The sequence below is a fragment of the Triticum dicoccoides genome, chromosome 2A (assembly GCF_002162155.2).
Source record: "Triticum dicoccoides isolate Atlit2015 ecotype Zavitan chromosome 2A, WEW_v2.0, whole genome shotgun sequence".
NCBI classification, from domain to species: Eukaryota; Viridiplantae; Streptophyta; class Magnoliopsida; order Poales; family Poaceae; genus Triticum; species Triticum dicoccoides.
The window spans coordinates 442585615-442592470 of record NC_041382.1 but is presented as its reverse complement, the minus strand read 5'-3'; positions in this window follow the sequence as shown (position 1 = coordinate 442592470).

Genomic DNA, 6856 nt, shown 5'->3' with positions numbered 1-6856 from the left:
TCACCTCCGCCGCCGCCGGCGACATGGTGCAGGCTCTGGCCCAGATGAAGTGCCCCAGCGACTACCCCCCAGGACTTAACAGGTAAGATCTGACCATCTAAATCTTACCAATACCACTTGCAATGGCTATGATTTTTACGGTTGATGTATTAAGCATGTTTGTGCCTTGTTTATTTCAGTACTGCACACTGTGTGATGTTCAAATATTATCGTGTCTAGCTCAATTTCACTAATACCAGCAACAAACTTACAATACATGACTCAGGATATCACTAGAGATGATGCCCATTTGCTATTTTTAGTGGATGCTAACCCTGTTGTACTTAACATGCCTGTACATGTACTTATGCAGGGTCATAACGGCCAATGCTTTTGTTTGCCGTCGAGGTGAGCTGCATCCCATGTCTTACAGTATTTTACATAATTTGTGCAATTGCAATTTAACTTGTACCATTTACTGGTTGCCTGTAGGTACACATGTCAGTGGCACTGATCCACGCTTCGACCCGGAGGAATAGTTCGCCTCCGCCATCGCTGACATTGGGAGAGCTCTGTCCAAGATGAAGTGCCCCAGCAACTACCTCTTAGGACTTACCAAGTATGTAGTCACCAGTTCAATCTTACCAATACCGGTTGCAATTAATGGCTATGTTCTATATAGTCGATGTATTAAGCATGTCCTAGTAAATATGCCTAACACATTTTTCCTACTTTCCCTACCTTTTTTATAGACATCTGGGCCATTCTCTGCTCTGGCAGCACCTACCTTGTGATGTTTAACTATGCCAATTGCATTTTTATCACCGCCGGTTTCAATGTCTATTAAGGATGTTGCAATTAAGAGTTGAATCCATTTTCAAACAGTTGTATTTCAATGGCTACAAACTTACAAAACATGACTTAGGATGTTGTTAAGCCTGTTGCAATTAACAGTTGCATCCATTTTTTAATCTGTCCATTTGCTACCATGCTACTCTCCTCAATGAAGATATACTAGAGATGCTGCCCCATTTGCTATTTTTGGTAGATGCTAACCCTGTTTTACTTAACATGCTTGTCCATGTACTTACGCAGGGTCATAACGGCCGATGTTGTTGTTTGCCGTCAAGGTTACCTGCATCCCATCTCTTACAGTATTTCACATCATTTGTGCAATTACAGTTTAACTTCTACCATTTACTGGTTGCTTGTAGGTACACATGTCAGTGGCACTGATCCACACTTCGACCAGAAGGAACAGCTCGCCTCCACCGCCGCTGACTTTGGGCGGGCTCTGGCCAAGATGAAGTGCCCCAGCAACTACCTCTCAGGACTTACCAAGTATGTACCCACCAATTCAATCTTACCAATACCAGTTGCAATTAATGGCTATGTTTTGTATTGTCGATGTATTAAGCATGTTGTGGTAAACATGCCTAACACGTTTGAGCTATTTTCCCTACCTTTTTATAGACAACTGGGCCATTATCTGCTCTGGCAGCACCTGCCCTGTGATGTTTAACTCTTCCAATTGCATTTTTATCAGTACCGGTTTCAATGGCCATTAAGCCTGTTGCAATTAACAGTTGTATCCATTTTTAAAGAGTTGTATTTCAATGGCTGCAAACTTACAAAACATGAATTAGGATGTTGTTAAGCCTGTTGCAATTAATAGTTGTATCCATATTCTAATCCGTCCCTTTGCTACCGTGCTACTCTTTCGAAATGAAGATATCAGTACAGATGTTGTTGTTTTATTACCATTTGCTATTTTTGGTGGATGTTAACCCTATTGTAGTTAACATTGGCTTTCCATGTACTTACACAGGGCTACAATGGGCGATGATGTTGTTTGCCATCGTGGTTAGCTGCATCCCATGTCTTATACACCATCTATTCCTAAATAAATGTATTTTTAGAGATTCCAATATAGACTACATAAGGAGCAAAATGAGTGAATCTAGATTTTAATCTAAACTATATCTATAATTATATATACATCCGTTGATAGTTCATCTTGAAATCTCAAAAATGTACTTGTACTTAGGAACATAGGTAGTTGTATTTTACATCATTTGTGCAATCTCAGTTTAGCTTCTAGCATATACTGGTTGCTTGTAGGTACATATATGAGCGGTATTGATCCACACTTCGTTCCCTTTAGCATATGGGGCAATGAGATATTCATGAACAAGCGTCAAGTGAGGAAACTAAGAAAGATTGTTAGGAAAAAGAAACGGGTGATTGGAATTAAGCTCTTTATTTACACTTTGTCGAAGACAACAGTGAACTTTAGGATGGTAAGTAATGTGTTGCCTTTTCCCCCTACCCACAACAAGTTACTCTATTAGACCTCAGTATCTAATATTTTTCTCTTTCCAGTGGTTTCTGAAGCTATTTACTGATGATTACCATGCAAACTACATGACTGGAGTGGAGGCAACTAAGGTTAAAGCATATAATTCATGCTATCATGATAATGCTCTAGAAGTCTTCCTGAAGGCCGTGAAGGATGGCCGGGAGATCGTCACAAGGGGTTGGACAAAAGTGGTTCGTGCCTATGGCATGCATGAAGGCACATTATGGGCATTCCGCTTCTTCAACACTGTCGGGAGTCAAAATGATTTACACTTGTCTCTTCACCTTTACCGCCTTTAAATATCGTGGTTCATCATAGTTAAAAACCGTTTGTTTAGGACCGACGCGCACCAGTGTAAGTTTTCCTCCTTCCCTTTCCTCTAGATTTCATTAGGGTTTCCTGCAAGTTCGTCGAAGTTCATCCTTGTTCTTCGCTATAGCTTGTAACTTTGATTCAAACTTAGCACTCCCTCTGCACGGTGGCAGTCGTGATACTTGTCTTTATTACTAGACCATCTCCTTCGCGTAAGAAAAACCAATCTGAACATATGAATAGCTCGAGCACTGTAATTTAGGTCAAAAATATTTTCCATTATCCGAAGTGTCACAGATTTGAAATCCTAGCATCAATCTGTGAAACTTGTTTGCTTCAACACTTAGTAGAATTCGCTCTTGATAGATCTTGAATACCATTGCTGTCATGGCGGCTTACATCACCAGTTATAATTTAGTCATATGTCATTAGGCCCCATTTAAGCCGCCAATCTGAATATATACTGCAGCTTTCATTTCCGGCTTAATGAAACAACTTAAACCGGCAAATTTCCTTTATTTTAGGCTTCATCCTTCACAATGCCGAAGACAGTCACTTCATGCAATTGGGTTCCTTCTATCGTCACTGAAAACATGCTCAAGGACTTTGTTAAAATCGGCTTCTTACTAGCAAAAGACATTCTGCATTGGCGCGCTCCCAAGCAAAATGGAAAAAAAACCTTAGCTGCAGGATGGTGAGATCATTGTTTTTACTGATCATATGAACCGGGGCTTCTCACCACCCGGATCTAAATTCTTCCGAGATGTTCTGCACTTCTTTCAATTGCATCCTCAAGACATCGGGCTCAACTCCGTGTCAAACATGTGTAATTTTCAAGTCTTCTGTGAAGTATACCTTCAAGAGGAACCCAGTGTTGAACTCTTCAGGGAATATTTTTATCTGAACCGGCAGAATGAATTTACCAACGGACCCAGCTTAGAACTTGGCGGGGTCTCAATTCAACGGAGAAGATATGTTATCTTCCCCTACGCTCACCTACCAAGTCACCCCAAAGATTGGAACCAAACATGGTTCTATTGCAAAAATACATCTCCGGCTGACGAGAATCCTCTGCCAAGTTATCATGCCCAGCGGCTCGTGCCAAAGCATCATCTTCCTGAAAATCTTACCACTATTGAACGTGCAACGCTTGCCCGCACTATTGCAAAGGTCAAGGCCCTGCTGGGAAATGGGTTAACCAGTGTTGACTTGGTTCAGTGTCGGGTTTCTTGGCGAATCATACCCTTGAGCCACCGCCCCGGCTTAATGTGCACCTATACGGGTCCAAAAGATCCATTGCGCCACAGCTCCATGTGCTTAACTGATGATGCCATCAATGAAATGACAAAAACCCTTCTGAATGAGAGCCTGGAGAGCTGCAGCAAAGTGGGACTGGATCCTTTCTGCAAGCTTAACCCTCCACTAGATGTAAGTCTCTAAATAACTTATTTCACCTTATTACTCAAATGATCAATTAACTCAATTTTGATGATTTTCACAGGCTAAATCTGATTTTTGGAATAAGGAATATGACCATGAAGCTGCCAAAAAGGCGAGGGCCAAAGTGAAAGCCGCCAAGAAGAATAAGAAGAAATTGAGCGCTTCTGAAATGTTTGAGCTAGACGACAGTTCTGAGTCGGAGGTATCCCTTGATTCCCTTGGCTCCTTTTTCAACCATCTTATTGACACCGATTATTATCAGGATGACACGGGGGCCAGTCAAGCGGTCGAAGAATAGGTAACTATTATTTCCTCCAACTCAGCGCCTTTGCCAAGACAGAAAATTCGACGGGTAACCCGGAAAGAAAGCTTTTCACACCACTTAGCTCATTTGGATCCTCACTTTCTTTTGAAGCAACAGCAACACGAGAACCGGCTTACCATATACTCCGGCTCTGCAGAAACGTCGAAATGAGGTCCTTCCAAATTTAAACTCTTTTTATCCACTGGCGGGTCTCATTCGCCAGTCGCTTAATTATTTTGATTGAAACTATCAGGAGGCTTCTTGCTCTTCTTCCGACGACTCATCATAAACCCAGCTACCGGCTTTCAAGAATGCCCTTGGGTAACAACAATTACTTATTATTCTCTGCATCCTTATGTTCTCATAATTGTACTGACCTCTCATAACCCATGCAGTGGAAAAGCAAAACCTAGCAAGAAGGCAAAGGTGATCAAGCCGGCTAAAGATCCTAAAGTCCATGAGCCGGAAAACAAATTCCAGCATCTGACACCTCCATGCTACAACCTGACGAGCCTGTCTATGATGTTCCACCAGAAGTTCCTGACCTCTCTAGTGACCTCAGTCCTGTGAACACTGAATCAACAAGCCCAATTAAACCGTCGGGAACACATGCCGACGATGTTGTGATCACTGGCCCCGGCTTTAAAGAACCAAGAAATCCTACTGTCTTGGCCAAGCACTCCGGCAAACAGGTATTCATTGAAATATGGAAAGTGAGGTTTGATATCGGCAATTATTCTCAATTGAGTATTGGTGAAGTACTTTCTGGCTACCTCAACAAAGTGCACGCCAGCTGCGACCTTGAAATTGATATGGTGAAGCAGATGCATCAAAAATATGAGGTATGAATTCCTCTCCTTAATAAGTTATGTATATCCTGCCAGCCCCCCAAGTCTAGTGTGTACGATAGGATTGAATGTGATGTAGACTTAGAATAGTTATGAGTATAAGAAGCATCTTGGATAGAACCCTTCAAAGGCCGGCTTTCACTTTCAGAATTGAACCAGGCCTTTAACAATTAACATTGCCTCCATAGCCCCCAAGGATCGGTTTAATCAGCATGAATGAACCGGTACTGTTCACCATTGTTTATAAATGAAAGCTTACTTGTGTAGTCCCATGAGCCGGTTGTGGTTGTTCACAGCACAACCGGGTCATCATAAAATTAAAATGAAATGCGAGAAATAGGCATTAGCCCCCAATTACCAAGTGCTCTTGCTTGCAAAACGCTTGGGACTTATTTATATTTGGCCATTTGTATGAAGAATGTTTCTGTACGCATTAGCCCCCAAGTGCCAAGCATTGTTGCTTGCAAAAGTCTTGGGACTTTATTCTTGTAGCCCAAATATGAATATGATTTCAACTTTGTTCATACACAGGACGCCACAACTCAACTTCAATCAGAATTGGCTGATGTGAAAACTCGACTGGAGCTTCAAGAATCTGAGGCCCGAAAAGCCGACTCAAAGTTCAAATTTAGTCTGGAGGAGACAGAAAAACTGAAGACCGGTTTTGATGCTGAAAGAACGGCCTGGGCCGAAGAGAAAACTGCTCTTACACAAAGGGCTAAAAAAGCAGAAGCTGATCTTCAAAAGGTGACCACTGAGCTTACCGATTTAAACACCGTGTATCCCAGATGGTTTCTGCTATCTTTGGTGAGTCGCCTTGCCGGCATCAAAATTGAATCTCTTCTTTTATGTCATAAACCGTTGTTGACCACTCCACAATTATTACACAGGTCCAAGGAGGAGCAACCTTACTCAAGACATGTTGGTGAGGCTTAAAGCCGTATATACGCTTGTTGAACAGCTATATACCGGAACTCAGCGCACGTTGGCCATGATTTATCCAACTAATCATGCCCCCACTCTGTTGAGTTATGTCTTGAAGAAACTATCCGTTTTGCCGGCTAGTATTGAAGAGATAAAGCGGTCATTTTCAAGAGCCGGTGCCGTGACGGCCTTGAGCCGGGCTAAGACATGGTTACCAGAGGTAGACCCGGCCGAGCTATCTTCTGGATACCCAAGCATGAAAGAAGATGGCATGCCTTTTGACCAAAAAGACTTCGCTGCCTGTGTGAAGGAAATACGTCCTTTGGAGACTCTGATTGCTGATGAGACAAATATATCAAAATATCAGCTGGCTTATGATACAGAAAATCCGAAGATGCCTACGCCGGCTTATAAAGTGATGGATCTAATTCACCCAATCCGTAAGCATACAGAAGATTGTTAGGAAAAGAAACGGGTGATTGGAACTAAGCTCTTTATTTACACTTTGTCGAAGACAACAGTGAACTTTAGGATGGTAAGTAATGTGTTGCCTTTTCCCCCTACCCACAACAAGTTACTCTATTAGACCTCAGTATCTAATATTTTTCTCTTTCCAGTGGTTTCTGAAGCTATTTACTGATGATTACCATGCAAACTACATGACTGGAGTGGAGGCAACTAAGGTTAAAG